Genomic DNA, 16,849 nt, shown 5'->3' with positions numbered 1-16,849 from the left:
TACAGACATCTCTGTACCGATCCGCAAGACTCTACTAAACTTGCTCATGACTCGTGATACCAATGTAACCTAAAACTCTGATACCAACTTGTCACGACCCAAAATCTCACCCGTCGTGATGGCGCCTATCTCAATACTAGGCAAACCGACAATCTCAATAAACCATATATCTTTTAAATTGGAAAATATAATAATTAAATTCAGCGAAAGAAATCTCACAAGTACAAATATAAACACTCCCAAAATCCGGTGTCACTGAGTACATGAGCATCTAATATGAATATAAGTCTGGAAAATACGGTCTATAATAGTTTGAGACCAAATACAGTAAACCAGGAGATAGGGAAGGAGAGACAAGGTCTGCGAAACACAACATCTACCTCTGAATCTCTGAAAAATCAACTGTGCGAAAGAATCAACACCCACTATGTCCGAAAACACCTGGATCTGCACACGAAGTGCAGGGTATAGTATGAGTACAACCAACTCAGCAAGTAACAATACTAAATAAAGAACTGAAAGTAGTGACGAGCTTCACAGTTGAGTCCAATTACAGTAATTTCCAACATAAGATTTAGGCATGCTTTTATGTTCAATATTTAAAACTTAACAGTAATTTCATATCATGTTCGACTGAAAAAGAGGATAATATCTTTAAGAAATTTCCAAAACAGTGATACATGACAATTGTAGTGCAATAAGAATGAAATCAAATACATCCTCTCAGGACCACAGTCACTCACCCATTTTATTCACTCAGTACTCGCACTCAATAGGTACCTGCGCTCACTGGGGGTGTGTACAGACTCCGAAGGGACTCCTTCAGCCCAAGCGCTATAATCTGCACGGACAACTCACGTGTTGCACGGATAACTCACATGCTATAGTATAATATTTGAATCTGCATGGACAACTCACGTGCTATAGTATAATATCTGGATCGGCACAGACAACTCACGTGCTGCACGGACAACTCACGTGTTATAGTATAATATCTAGATCCGCACGAACAACTCACGTGCTATAGTATAATATCTCACAATCAGGCCCTTGGCCTCACTCAATCATAAATCTCTCCAGTCTCTCAGGCTCTCAATAATCATGAAAATCAGCCCAAACAACAATGATATGATGCATAATTAATGAACAATAGAGACTGAGATAAAATAAATAAGTAAACTATGACTGAGTACAAAACAACAATTTAGCAGATAATTCAACATGTACACGACCTCTGTGGGTCTCTACAGTGCCAACACATAATTTAAACATGATTTATGGTTCAATTTCTCTACTACATAGAGAATGTAAAGATAACAACGGATTATTCAACTACACAGTTCCATGGAATTTGACCAAGTCACAATTCCTACGGTGCACTCCCACACACCCATCACCTAGCATGTGCGTCACCTCAAAATCAATCACATATCACAGAATCCGGGGTTTCATACCCTCAGTACCAAATTTAGAACCGTTACTTACCTCAATCCGAGCAATTCTTTATTCCAATAAGCCTTTTCCTCGCGATTCAGCCTCTGAACGGCTTGAATCTTAGTCAAAATAATTCGATACAATCAACACGAGGTATAGAAAATCAATTCCATATGAAAATGCTAAATTTCATAATAAAATCCGAAGTTAACTCAAAAATCAACAATGAGGCCCACGTCTCGTAACCCGATAAAAGTTACAAAATATGAACGCCCATTCAACCACGAGCCCAACCATACAAAAATTACTAAATTCCGACTCCAATTCGGCCTTCAAATCCTCAAATCAATTTTTGAAAAATTTCTATTTTAATCCCCCAAATCACAAAATAGGTGCCGGAAATAGTGTTAGATTCATGAATAACATACCAAATCAAGTTAAGATTACTTAACCCAGTCCAATTTGTGAAGTTTGCCTCTGAAAATCGCCCTAACCGAGCTCCACAACTCTATTTTTGTCAAAAATAGCAAAAAACCCCTTTTATAGAGCCTCTGCTGTTTTTGAGCGCCACAGGTAGCGTGGGGCGCTGCTTGTGGCGTAGTTTCCAGAATTCCAAAAATTTCCAGCGCTAGGGCTAGCGCCCCACTCTACCCTGGGCGCTCACAGCGATGGAAAATCTTTCCCGACACAAAAATGGGCATAACGCTCTCATACTATGTCCGAATTTGACGATTCTTTTTGCTATGACTCTGAAATTTCAATACGGATCTAATGCTTCAATCAAAACTAAATTTGGAGCTCATTTTCTTAATGTAATATCACTTATTCTTAAAGAAATGGCGTCAGAACTATCGAATTTCAACTTCTACATTCGATGTCGTAACCTATCAAATCAAATCCGATTGACTTCAAATTTTGCATACAAGTCATAAATGACATAGCAGAACTATTCCAATTTTCAGAATCGGATTCCGACCACGATATCAAAAATCCAACTCCCCGGTCAAACTTTCAAACTTAAATTTCTATTTTAGCCATTCTAAGCCTAATTTAACTACGGACTACCAAATAATTTTCCGGACACGCTCCTAAGTCCAAAATCACCATACGTAACTATTGGAATCATCAAAATTCTATTGCGGGATCATTTACACATAAGTCAACATCCGATCAACCTTTTCAACTATAGTTTTAATCTTGGAGACTAAGTGTCTCAATTTATTTCAAAATCTCACCGGACCCGAACCAATTACCCTGACAAGTCATATATCAATTGTAAAGTATAAATTAAGTAGTAAATGGGGGAACAAGACTGTAATACTCAAAACAACTGGTCGGGTCGTTACAGTGATCAAAAGACCAAAATAACACCTAGAACTACGAATCATACGTCAAAATGCATGAAATTGAAAAGAAAACTCAAGAACTTCTAAAATTACAACCAAGTACCCGAATCCTATCAAACCAACTCCGATTTGCACCAAATTTTTCAAAAAAGTTTCAAATAGCAAAATGAACCTATACCAGGTCCCGGAACCAAAATTTGAACTCGGTAGCCATAAAGTCAATTTACGGTCAAACATAGGAAGTTTCCAAACCTTCAAATTACTAACTTTCGACAATACAAGTCAAATCATGTTAGGGACTTCCGAATTCAATTTTCGGTATATGCCCAAGTCTAAAATCGCGATACAGACCCATCGAGATCGCTAAAATATCGATCAGGGGTCGTTTACATAAAATGATGACCATAGTCAACTCAAGTTATTTTTAAAGTCAAAAATTATATTTTTTCAAATTTTCACATAAAATCTTTCAAAATAAAGACAGACTGCGCACGTAAATTGAGAAATATTAAATGAAGCTAATAGAGGTCTCGAAATACGAAAATAAGGGATAGTAATCAAAACGACCTATCGGGTCGTTATACAAAGTTTGCCATAATCTGGAACCATCAGAAAACATATACTATTATTTATTTAGAGAACTAGATCCATCGTGACCCGTGCTTAGCACAAGCCCATGTAATATCATAAACAAAATGGCACGACATCACCCTTCGTGTTTTAATCTGCATAACATCTCAATATATGATAATGAATGCAAATAAGGCACGACAACACCCTTCGTGCTTTTCACTCTTCCTCGCCAAGCAACAATACAAATCTGAATACCTAATCCAAGGCGGGAAGCAATTTCACTTCAATTATAGTGCCAAGATAACAAACTCAACTTTCAAAATTTCCAACATATTCAAAATAAACAATAAATATAAGGGGAATAATTAAAAAGTAATAATCTAACCTAAGCGTGGAGAACATAATCAATGAAACAATATAATACAAAGGAACAATTTCCACCCGCATGCTTTAACCCAATGACAACGCATATATACTCGTCACCTCACATATACACCGTCCCCACACATAATACACGTAGCAAATGGACCAACAAGTCCTAATCCCTCAAGTCAAGGTTAACCACGACACTTACCTCGCTCTACAACCAAATCAGGGCACAATTGTGGCTTTTCCTCTAGAACTAGCCTCCAAATCAATCAAATCTAGCCAAATATAGATAAAATAATTTAAAATAGGCTTTAGAAACTACATACGATGAAAAAGATTCAATCTTTAATAATTTTTGAAAAAGTCAACAAAAGTCAACCCCAGCCTGCTTGGTCAAAATCCGAGATTCAGTCGCAATTATCAATTCACCCCCGATCCCGGTTATGTAATTAGTTTCGAAATCCGAACTCAATTTGAGGTCTAAATCTCATGTTCTCAAAATTCTCAATTTCTACCATAAAAAATCATAGATTAAAGATTAAAATCAATGTGTGTTTATGGAAATGTAATGAAATAAGTTTAAATCTACTTTCCAATGAATTTAGGATGAAAAACCTCTTCAAAATCGTCTCTAGGCCGAGCTCAAACTTGAAAATGGTTAAGAATGACTCAAATCCCATCTTTTTGATGTTTTAATACTTGGGCGTCAGGTGTTCTTCACGTTCGTGAAGCACCTGATGCATTCGCGAAGGACATTGGCCGACTGGCCTACGCGTTCGCGAAGGCTTAACCCCCCCCCCCCCCTCCCCCCTCGTTTGCTTCCGCGAAGTCTTTCTCCAGAACCCCATAACTCTACGCGTTCGCAAAGGGTAAGCCCCCCGCTGCTTCGCGTCGCGAACCAGTCCCCGCATTTTGCGAAGAAAAATTCCGCCCACAACCTAATTTCCCCTTCGCGATCGCGAGAGTAGCTTCAAGATCGTGAGAGTAGCTTAGGCATCAGACACCTGAAACAGCTAAAACCAGCTATCTCTTAAGTCTGCAAAAGTTTGTAGCCTATCCGAAACTCACGCGAGCCCCTCGATCTCCAAACCAAACATGCACACAAGTGTAATAATATCATACAAACTTGCTTGCATGATCAAAACACCAAAATAACACCTAAAACTATGAATCAGACGTCAAAATGCATGAAATTTCAAAGAAAACTCAAGAACTTCTAAAATCACAACCAAGCGCCCGAATCCTATCAAACCAACTCTGATTTGCACCAAATTTTTCAGAAAAGTTTCAAATAGCAAAATGGACCTATATGAGGTCCCAAAATCAAAATTCGAACCCGGTAGCCATAAAGTCAACCTACGGTCAAACCTAGGAAGTTTCCAAACCTTCAAATTACTAGCTTTCGACAAAACAAGTCAAATCAAGTTAGGGAATTCCGAATTCAATTCCGAGCATATGCCTAAGTCCAAAATCACGATACGAACCTATCGGGATTATTAAAATATCAATCCGGGATCATTTACATAAAATGATGACCATAGTCAACTCAAGTAATTTTTAAAGCCAAAAATTATATTTTCTTCAAATTCACATAAAATCTTTCCGAAAAAATACACGGACTGCGCACATAAATTGAGAAATACTAAATGAAACTAATAGAGGTCTCGAAATACGAAAATAAGGGATAGTAATCAAAACGACATATCTGGTCGTCACACAAAGTTTGCCATAATATGGAACCATAAGAAAACATATATTATTATTTATTTAGAGAACTAGATGCATCGCGGCCCGTTCTTAGCACAGGCCCAATAACTTGAAAGACTGTAGTATAGTTAAAATTCGATTTTAATTTGACATGATATGGTTTGCAACGTGTTTATCCTTTGTGTTTGTGTTCATGATTGAATTCGAGACTATGCGGATATGCAAGAGCACAAATCATATTAGTATAAATCACTACACAGTCAAGAAATCATTTAAAATATCCTATAGTTACACAAAGTTAACAAGAATGCATTTCACGTCTAATTTATTATAGCTATACCAAGTTACAATAAAACTATTAGTGCAACATTATAGTTACAATAAAACTATAAAACTGTCAATATAATTACCGCTCTTCAATTATCAATTCCCTTCACAAGTATGGTTTCTAAAAGGTACACAATAACGCTCAACCAATAACCAACCAACAAATGATTCATGATGTCAAAACATAAAGTCACCACAAATATTTTTCAAATGAGTTGGTTAATATCGCAGGGTATCGAATGCTTCTTAAACTTTTGAGGACACATTATCGAAATATTGAAGCTAATAAGTTCTACCAGCTTTGTCTCCACTTGCTGCTCTAGATGCATCAGTGAGACTTTAGTTAGCAATCACGTGAAAGAATTTGGAGAGCATTTCAAGAGAATAAGACCCTCGCTTAGCAAGTGGTAGACTTTTTCTTCCTCCATTATCTTAACAGATCTCGACAAAGATAGGTAAAAATAACCTAAGCAGAAATCACCATATTGACGCCATACATATTATTGAAAGAAAGGGAACTAAAAAGCGAAACATGAGAAAAGAGGTACCATATTTCATAGTAAATCTTGGCAGAAGTATTCCATTCTCAAGATGAGTCTCATATTTAACTTCTATTAAGAAAGTAAAAGAGGAAAGATCACAATGTTTAGGGTTTCAAGTAAGTAAAAACACAAGAGAGAATGAGAAGATTAATAACATATACTCAGCAAAAATCTCTTCAAATATTTTAAAACTCTACTATTCCTTTTCTTCATAAAAGTATATTCTTTAATTTTCGTCATCCTTGTGTATGTTCATAACACTAATCCAAGAACACAATTCACCTGCAAACTGCAGAGTGGCAGCATTATAAGGTGCAAGCTTGGTGGTCGTTATGTACTATAACCTTAGAAGGAACTGTTTGATGATGTGTGTAGTAACAAAATAAAAGAATAAACATCTTATCATAGATGCATGACTTGACCAACTTTTGGTCACACTCAAGTTACTTTTGTAACGACACGACCGGTCATTTTGAGATTCAGCGTTCCGTTCGGTGGTTTAAGATCTCTAGTAGCTTCGTATTGTGTATGACTTGTGTGTATGGTCGGTTTCGATTTTTGTGTATTTCAAAGTTGATATGGAAGGATGATTCTCATTTTAGAAGCTTAAGTGGTAAGAGTCGACCGGAATTTGACTTTTGTGTAGATGACTCCGGAATGATGTGTTGATGATTCCAATAGCTTTGTATGGTGATTCTAGACTTAGGCATATATCTGGATTTGGAGGTCCGTGGGTTGATTTGATGCTTTTTGGCGACAGTTGGAAAAACTGAAGGTTTGGAAGGTTGATAGGGTTGACCGAGAGTTGACTTTGTTGATATCGAGTTCGGATTGTGATTTTGGGAGTTGGTATAGTTCAGTTGTGTCGTTTTGGGACTTGCATGCAAATTTTGAGATTATTTAGAGTTGATTTGATATGATTCAGCGTGAGTTGTAGAAGTTGAAAGTTTATTAGTTCATTATGATTGAATTGGGGTGCGATTCGTAGCTTTGAGATTGTTTGATATGATTTGAGGCTTCGAGCAGGTCCGCGTTATGTTATGGTATTGGTTGGTATGATTGGACGAGGTTCCGGGGGACCCCGAGTGTGTTCCGGATGAGTTTCAGATCATTTCTATGTTTTTTGGTAGGCCTGCTTCTGGTGTTTCACATCTACGCAAGTAGGAGCGCAGGTGCGGAGCTGCTTCTGCGACATTGGGGCATGTTCATATGTTCCGCTTCTGTGGATAAGGAACCGCATGTGCGATATCGCATCTGCGGAATATTGATCGCAAATACGAATTAGAGGCTCAAGGTGGTCGTTCGCTTCTGCGGAAATTTGGGCGCCTTTGCGGGGTCGCAGATGCGATGGTCTATTCGCAGGTGCGGTCCTGGTCTGGTAAGTGGAAGCCGCAAATGCAGGATTTGGCTCGCAAAAGCGAGAGCGCATATGCACAGGTTTGTCCGCAAATGTAGAAATCCTTGGCATCAAGTATATAGTTTGAGGATTTGGTTATTTTATCATATTTTGAGTTGTAAAGCTTGATGTTGGGCAATTTTGGAGGGGATTTTCACGATTTGGTTTGGGGTAAGTAGTCTTGACCCGGATTAAATTATATTTCATGATTCTATCCTTGTTTTTATCATTAAATTAGTAATTTGAATTGGAGAAATTGGGGATTTTTATAAAACTTTCTAAAACATAAAATGGTGATTTGAGGGCCGATTTGAGGTCAGAATTGGATGATTTTGGTATGGTTGGACTCGTATCGGACTGTGTGTTTGAATTTTGTGAGTTTTGTCTGGTTTCGAGGTGCGAGTCAGGTGTTGACTTTTTGGTTTTCATTAAAAATCGAAACTTTATTATGCAGAATAGTTTCCTATGGCTTTTATTTATGATATTAAGTTATTTTGGCTAGATTCAAGCTATATGGAGGTTGTTTCACACGGAGAGGACTTTTTAGAGTATTGATTTAGCTTCTTTGAGGTAAGTATCTTGTCTAACCTTATGTGGGGGAACTACCCCTTAGGATTTGGATTGATTGTATGGTTTGAATTATGTGGAAGACGTGTACATGAGGTGACGAGTGTTTACCCAACTTATATGTGGCAAAAATTAACTGGTTTAGACTCTTAGGTTACTTTATGCATTTAATTAGAAATTGTTATTACTTGTTACATCTTTCATTGTTAAATTCATTCTTATATGCTTAGATTGTAGTCGTGTAACGACCCGACCGATCGTTTTGAGCATTTGCATTCTGTTTAGCTATTTGAAGTCTTGAGTAGCTTCATATGATGTATTATGACGTGTGTGAATCATCGGCAATTGGTTTTCGGTGTTCTGAGAATTAGTTTGGAAGAATGAATTTAATAGTTGAAGCTTTAAGTTGGAAGAGTTGACTAATTTTGACTTTTCATTATTCGACCTCGGATCGATGTTTTGATGATTCCGTTAGGTTCGGATGGTGATTTTGGACTAGGGTGTATGCCAGAATTTGCATTTGGATAGTTCTAGAAGGTTTCAGCACTAATTGCCGAAAGTTGAAAATTTGAAAGTTTGGAAATGTTCATAAGTTTGACTTTATTGATATCGGGGTCGGATTTTCGATTCTGGAAGTTATAGTAGGTATGTTATGTCATTTATGACTTGTGTGCCAAATTTGAGATCAATCCGAGGTGTTTAGGCTTGTTCGCCGTTAGTTTTGAATTTTGAAAGTTCATTAACTTCACTAAGTCGATTTGAGGTGCGATTTGTGATTTTGATGTTGTTAAGTGAGATTTGAAACATCGAGTAGGTTTGCGTTAGGATTTGGATCTTGCTTGCAAAATTCGGGGTCGTTCGGAGTTGGTTTGATAGCATTCGAACGCTTGGTTGTAATTCTAGAAGTTCTTGAGTTCTCCCTTCAAATTTCATGTGTGTTGATGTCCGATTCATGGTTTCGGGTGTTATTTTGGTGATTTGATCGTGCGAGCAAGTTCACATGATGTTTCTAGGCTTGTATGGATGTTTCGCGTGGAGCTCCGAGGGCTCGAGTCATGAGTTTCGGGGTGGTTTTCGACCATTTTAGGACATATTCAGTTGCTGGTTTTTGGCCACAGGGGTGTGCATCACGATCGCGAACATTTGGTCGCGTTAGCAAAGAGCAAACTGCAGTTTGGGGCCTTGTGAATCGCGATCGCGAAAGCCTTTTCGCGATCGCATAGGAGAAATTTCTGCTGCAGAGGGTTGGTTTTGGAAGCTTATATCTTGCAATGTATAAGGGATTTGGAGATGATCGAAAAATGAAAGTTGTAGCCCTTGATGTCTAGTTTTCATAAAGTCAAATCATTTGTCATTTGGAGTTTTGTACAAAAGGGTATGATCATTATACTAGAGGCTGTGTGGGAAGAGTTTGGAAATCGTTGTTGAGGAATTTGTTCATCACGATCGCGAAGAAGGAAGTCTGGGTAGTGGATTTAATGTCCAATTTCGGACCTTTGAGCCATTTATCCATATTTTGAGTTGGGGACCTCGGGATTTAGCGATTCTTTAGGCGAATTTCATCACATGGATTGGGGTAAGATTTCTCTACTCGATTTCGATTTTATTTCATGAATCTATCTTCGTTTTTGGCATTTAATTGAGGATTTCATGAATCTAAAGTTTCATACGGTGAAGTTTTGAGTTTTGAACATCGATTCAGTGTCGGATTTGAGTGAAACTAGTATGGTTGGACTCGTAATTGAATGAGTTGTTAGATTTTGTAAGTTTTGTCGGGTTCCAAGGTGTGGGCCCGAATTTGACTTTTTGGTTGACTTTGGGCTTTTGATTAAAGATTCGACCTTTATCATTTGGAATTATTTCTTCAGGCATTATTTGATGTATTTGAGTTGCTTTTGGCTAGTTTCGAGTCGTTTGGAGGTCGGTACGCGCAGGATAGAATTTTTGGAGTATCGTTTGGTTTGATCAGTATTGGATTTGGCTTGTTCGAGGTAAGTAACACTTCTAAACTTGGTGTTGAGGGTATGAACCCTTAATATATGTGATATATGTATGGTACTGAGGTGACGCACATGCTAAGTGACGAGCGTGTGGGCATGCACCGTATGAATTGTGATTCAGTTATTTCTGTGGTGTTGCGTAGTTGCCTAATCTTATCCGTAACCATGAAATCTCTACGTGCTAGAGTAATTTAGATGTGATCCATGTTAGAAATCATGCTTAGGCCACATGCTGGCACTGTTTGGACTCGCAGAGGTCGTGTTACATGTTGAATTAATTGCTTAATTTGAAATTTATACTCAGTCACAACTATTATTTGCATATCATATCTCAGTCTCTATTGTCCTTTATTTATACATCATATCATCACCGTTTGGGCTGATTATCATGATTCTTGTGAGCCCTAGAGACTGAAGAGATTGATGGCTGAGTGAGGCCGAGAGCCTGATTGTGAGGATATTTATGGGATCGGGATGCACGCTGCAGCATGTTTATTTGATTCATGCCATGATTGGCTTATTATAGCGCTTGGGATGGAATTGCCCCTCCGGAGTCTGCACGTCCACAATGGGCGCAAATACCTATTGAGTGCGAGTGTCGAGCGATTGGGAGGATTGAGTGACTGTGAGGACTGAGTGATTGAGAGGACTGAGTGGATTGATACTCTGAGAGTATGCATATGGTTATTCACTATGTTATATTGCATTCGATATGCACACTTGACATACATGCATATAGATACATTTTCCTCATGCTGTACGGTATCATGTCATCTATGACTTCTCATACGCATTGACATGTAGGCATAGATATGTAATTTCCTCATGCCATTTGATAATGAAACATTTACTTGTTGAACAGTTTTGGAAAGAAAATCACGGATTTACAAACTTACTCATATTTTGGTGCTTTCGATAAAAGATTTGGGTTTTACTATTTTATTCGAAAAACATGCCTATTTTCCGTAACTGTGAGCGAGTTGAGCATCATATCTCTAGGTTATCTTCTGGCATTATTTTTATTATGATTGTTATGAACTGTTACTGGTTATTGGAGTTGGACTCTGACCCTTGGCCCAGCTCGTCACTACTTTCAACCTAAGGTTAGGTTTGTTACTTATTGAGTACATGGAGTCGGTTGTACTCATACTACACTTCTGCACCTTGCGTGCAGATGTTGGATGTTGATGTTGCTGCGTACAACGAGAGCTGGATTTGAAAATGTACCTGCGTTCCAGTTATGGCTATCACTTGTCCTTGGTAGCATTAGATTCAAATTTTGTTCATTTACATTTCAAATAGATGTTGTAATTATTTCAAATTAGTTTTGTAAAAATCTAAATCTTTGAAGCTCATGATTTGTACTACCAGTCCTTGGAAAATGTATTAAGGTTCAGTTATTTTATCATTTATTTGTCTCAATAAATCTCATTAAATTGAAAAGTTGTTAATTGGCTTACCTAGCGAGTTGGGTTAGATGCCATCACGACTAGTTGGATTTTTGGTCGTGACAAGTCGTTATTTCATGTTCTAGATTCCATTGCCGAGCTTATTCTCATGTGTCTTAATTGAAGTTATTATTATATGTTATACCTTTCATTGTCAAGTTTATTATTCTTTGACCAAAGTTGTTAGTACATGTTCTATCTATCATTGTTGAGTTACTCTTATATGTATTCAATTGAAGTTGTTAGTACACGTCATGCCTTTCATTGTTAAGTTCGTTCATAAGCAAGTAATAGAATTTAGACTTAGTGAGAGTTATTAACATGTTTTAGCTGAAGTTGTTGTTTTATGGAGTATCTTTCATTGTTGAGTTATTTTTTGTTTCATTCTGTTGTTATCGAGATTCTTGTTCATATCATGTTTGAGTCGTGAGCTATGTGTTGTGGTGACATCGGTATTGTTGATTTGAAAAGATTATGGCTTATAGACACTTATGGTATGGATTGATATGTCGTGTTATTGTGATGTTAACACATGCAAATTGCATGTTGATTGATTGTTGCAATGCGGAACATAAGGGTGACATCTCACTATTGTCGATTATGCGGAGTGATACGGGTGGCTATTGTGAATTATTGTCTGGGCGTAGTGATATAGGTGGCTATTGTGCTTATTGTCTGGTGGAGTGATACGGGTGGCTATTGTATTTATTTTCCGGGCGGAGCGATAAGGTTGGCTATTATGCGGAGAGATAAGGATGGCTATTGTGATGTATTGTCTGGGTAGAGTGATAAGGGTGGCTATTATGATATTGTCGTTACAGATAGATAAGGGTGGTTGTGCCAGGGTTGATATGTGTTGGCCCGGGGGCACAATGTTGATGATGTTCGTGTGATGGTGTGATTTTCTTGTGTGTGTTATGTACCTTACGTGTCTTGTTGTGTTGTTTCTAATGAACTACTCAATGTCTTTGATATTACTTGTTGACTTGGATTATAATAGTACACTCGAACTAGCATACACTGTAGTATGCCGTTTACGCCATGGTTCAGGAGTATGGAACTTGACATTCATTGATCATGCATATGTATTCTTGTATTATCTGCTTCCATTGTGATATTGAGCCGGTGACCACGACGGACGGATTGTGACAGTGAGCCTATGACCATGCCGGGCGGATTGCGATATTGGCATGTGAGTTGTGCGTGCGGTCATGATTGATAATGTGGGCATGAGGTATGCGCATATGATTTGTGATTTGGGACTCGTGGCTTGTGTCTATGAGATGAGGTATCTACGAGTAATCGTGTTGTAAAAATTGTATTAGAATGGCTTGACTATTTGGTTTTCATTTGTTTATCTTATTTGATTTCGCTGGTACTTTGACGGTGTTCGGATTACTTTACTGTTTATATCACATGTTTGTTCCTTGTTGTCATTTTACTAATTCTTGCTTCCCTTATTAGCTTTATACTCATATACTGTACAGGTTATTATGACTAGTAGGTTTCTTGACTTATATCTCGTCACTACTCTACCGAGGTTAGTCTTGATACTTGCTGGGTACCGACCGTGGTGTACTCATACTACACTTCTGTATATTTTTGTGCAAATCCAGGTATTGGAGATAACGGACTCAGTTGGAGTTAGATTCTTGATCGCAAGGATTCAAGATAGAGCTGCTTGGTCGTCGCAGTCCCTTGGAGTCCTTTTCCTTTGATTGTACTGTCAATTCGTTACCCGAACAGTATTGTATTTTGACTTTGAGATACTTCTACGTATTCATCTAGTGTTCATGACTCTGTATTATCTAGTCTTGGGAGATTATTGTGATTTATTGCCGCGTAGGCTCGTTTCACCTTTATTTCGATATTTATATTAAACTTTGCTTTAAAATATCATTGTTAAACTGACTCAACTGTTGTAAGTGATTGACTTACCTAGTTTTAGAGACTAGGTGTCATCACGACGCCTAAGGCAGGATTTTGGCTCGTGACAACTTTGCTAACAGAATGCACTAAATATAAAAATCTAATATTGCATTACTTATGACAAATGGCTCAAGAATCTGCAATTTAGTACAACAATGATAATCAAAAGAGATGTTAATCTACGGTAAATAGCAGCACTAACATAAAGAATGCAAAAGTTTTGTGATATATCAAAATATTTCCTTAAAATAATAGCGTACTTTGAGAGCATTTACTAGTTGGTTCAACTAAGAAGCATGTGTGAAGGTCCTGCAAATGGGGATGGAGAATAATGCTATCAAATCTGTATCTTGTACGTGCATGAACATATCATCAATGGTTCCATGTATGTACTCACATGCTTCACACATATTATGAGAATAAAATTGTTACAAAGAGCCACCACAAAATTAAACACATTGCATTCCTATATAAAAAGAGCCAAACATAATTTTAACTTTATATTGAATCTATAATTGAATGAAAAATCACTTCAAATCCAAATGGATAATAGATGTATACACATTATCTAGACACAAAAACTTTGATGCTCTATCTCACTAACCCTTTCCTCCATCTCATCGACAACATAATGTACAAAGAATGAACTTTCAGAATCAATAGACTCAACATAAAAACTAATCAAGAACAACATCTTATCAGATTTGCCAATCTTCACTAGGAATTATTTCAAAATTGGGCAATCGATAATTACTTAGGAAATGACATAGCATCCCAGTGAGGTGACTTCTAGTTGTCATACATAATTGGGAAATAGCTGAAATTAACAGGATTACTGCTTTCTCTCTCTCTTTTTTTTTTTTTTTTTGTTTGGCTAAAAACTTCTCTCTAATCAGCTAGAAAAAAAAATTTAGATGCACTACTACTTCTACTATCTCTTTGTTCTTCAAAGAGATGGTACAAAATAGTAGATTATGAGAAATATTGGCCAAGAGTATTTCAGTAAAGAAAAATTTAGAAAAAAGAACAAGTTATCGAAAATTGTCAAATTCATGCAGGAAATTCACCATATTTTTCATCATGTAAATTTAAAAAATCTAGTATTAATAATATCATTTCCTGTTGAATAGTTCAAATTCATAATATCCGATGAGAATCGTCAAGAAGAAGTAGACTATATATGAAAAAGTAGGTATTCATCGCAAGTGCAACATCTACCAATGTAATATTAATGCATGGATATGATATATTTTTCACTAACTGAAGCATGGTGAGATAACTATTGTGTTGTAAATGTAGAGAAATAGTACCATTCAACATATGTTATTTCCCTTCTGAACTTTAGATGAATGGATTCTATCTTATCCATTACATGACAGAATTTCTTAAAGCTATCAAGTGAAAATTTAAAAATCGATAACCAGGGTTGAAGCTAGATAATAATGTTATTTACATAGATAATAATTTATGGTGTTTGCCTTTTATGTTCTTTGGTTTCTCATTTCTGTATTTTCTATTTTTCTTGTTAAGAGAAGTTGTTGTATATTCTAAAGGGAGAGTTTTTAGTTCTGAGCCAGATGATTGGTTCTCTCCAAAACATCAGGTGCTACATTTAGGCTTCAGTCTCTATCTAATGAGCTATCATATAATAATCCAGAAGTTGAAACACAAAATGCAAGCGGCTCACACTGTTTTAAAACTCAATCCATCCACTTTAGATCCTAAATTCTCTTTTTAATCTTTTCATTTGTATTTGCACATCCCCATCCCTGTCCGCTTTTTTTGGAGCTCAGTGTTTTCTTAGCTGGTATTTGAGCAATTTATGATAGAAGACACTTGGCAAACCAGATGGAAAAACTATATAAGAACATGAATTACCCAAAAAGGGAAAAAAGGAAAAAAGGAAAAAATCTAGAACAATAAACAATAGAAACGAAGAACAAACAAAAGTAACTGGGAGAGAGATAATACTAACATGAACAATATAAGACCCAACAGAAAAGTCAATGAACGATGAAAGCTAGAAGGACTGAACTAAAGAGAATTCTAGATGAAAATGAGAATTAGACGAAAAAGTCAAATGGACAAGTGAATATGCTGTGCAATTTTTGCATTAAAAGACACGTAAGTTACGTTAAAACACTATAAAAGCTCAGAAATTGCCTCACATTAGAATTAAATACCAAAAAGATGAAACCCCCCCTAGGGTTTTTAGGTTTCTTTTAGCACAAGAAGTAAAAATTAGGAGAAAAAAAAAATATAAGGGAGAGATAATTAGAGGGAAAAAAAAAACCGATATGGCAAAGCGAACACAGGTCATACCTGAGCTCGTCAACTTTAAAGCACTCATCATCAAAACCATGAACATACAGAATCGAGTAGAGAGAGAAACACACAAGAAGAAAAGAAGCATTTGAGTTATCTAGATGTTTCTGCAAATAATCAGCTAATAAGCATAACGTCTAAATTGCCTTTAAATATTAATTGAAATGACATATTTGCCCTTGGTCGACCAATTTGGCTCTTCTACGGTAATAGAAAAGAAAAAAACCTCTTACTGAAATTTATTAGCTGCCACAGAAAAGTGAAAAACTAACACAGAATTGAAGAGAAAAAGCTCAAAATAGTCAGATACTTTTGGAATTGGACTCAAAGTAATCTTATTTCTTTCGGATGGAGCATTAATAGTCCATATATTTTTAAAAAGTGGTGCATTTTAAGTCTCAAACCTAACCGCTCTTAGTCTTCTAACAGAGACATCAGAATATGCACTTGATATTTCCTTCCAAACAAACAAACTCCTCTCTATATCTTAAAATAAAATAGACGACATCCTCTCAGTATCATTGTAGGGGCATTTACAATATATAGTTATTTAAATCTTGGGAACAACATTTATGCATAATAGCATAATAGGTACTACTATTATGCATAATAGCTTGACAACATTTCAATCAACTCACAGTCCATTTTAATTAACTCAAAAGAAGTCACCTTATATGTGATAATATCCTGAACACTGAAATATTTTTGGCAATCACAACAAAGAAAACTTTATCTATAGCAGAAATTTCAAACATCACAGCACAGTAGCACCACCCCAACACCAAAAAAGAAAAGCAGAACAGTAACAACGTCATTTGAAACACGAGCACTTGAAAATGCACCAGAATAGCACCACGTGAAACTACAATTCATTAGCAATTCTACA

At 36.7% G+C, this 16,849-nt stretch overlaps 1 long non-coding RNA gene across 3 annotated transcripts; it reads right to left on the bottom strand.

Moving 5' to 3' along the window:
* Window positions 1-171: 171 nt before the first annotated feature.
* On the bottom strand, window positions 172-16,065 carry LOC117275079 (uncharacterized). 3 transcript variants are annotated; one of them, XR_011410403.1, is made up of 2 exons: window positions 15,961-16,065; window positions 172-447 (listed from the first exon to the last, which is right to left on the bottom strand). It is a non-coding gene; the product is annotated as an uncharacterized lncRNA (long non-coding RNA). The 3 variants fall into 3 exon arrangements; XR_011410404.1 differs by lacking the exon at window positions 172-447 and adding an exon at window positions 5,817-6,367; XR_011410405.1 differs by lacking the exon at window positions 172-447 and adding an exon at window positions 6,935-14,038.
* Between the last annotated feature and the right edge of the window lie 784 nt (window positions 16,066-16,849).

This window comes from Nicotiana tomentosiformis, chromosome 8, assembly GCF_000390325.3.
Source record: "Nicotiana tomentosiformis chromosome 8, ASM39032v3, whole genome shotgun sequence".
Taxonomy (NCBI): Eukaryota; Viridiplantae; Streptophyta; class Magnoliopsida; order Solanales; family Solanaceae; genus Nicotiana; species Nicotiana tomentosiformis.
The sequence above is the reverse complement of the archived record's forward strand: the minus strand, read 5'-3'. Positions and strand labels throughout refer to the sequence as shown.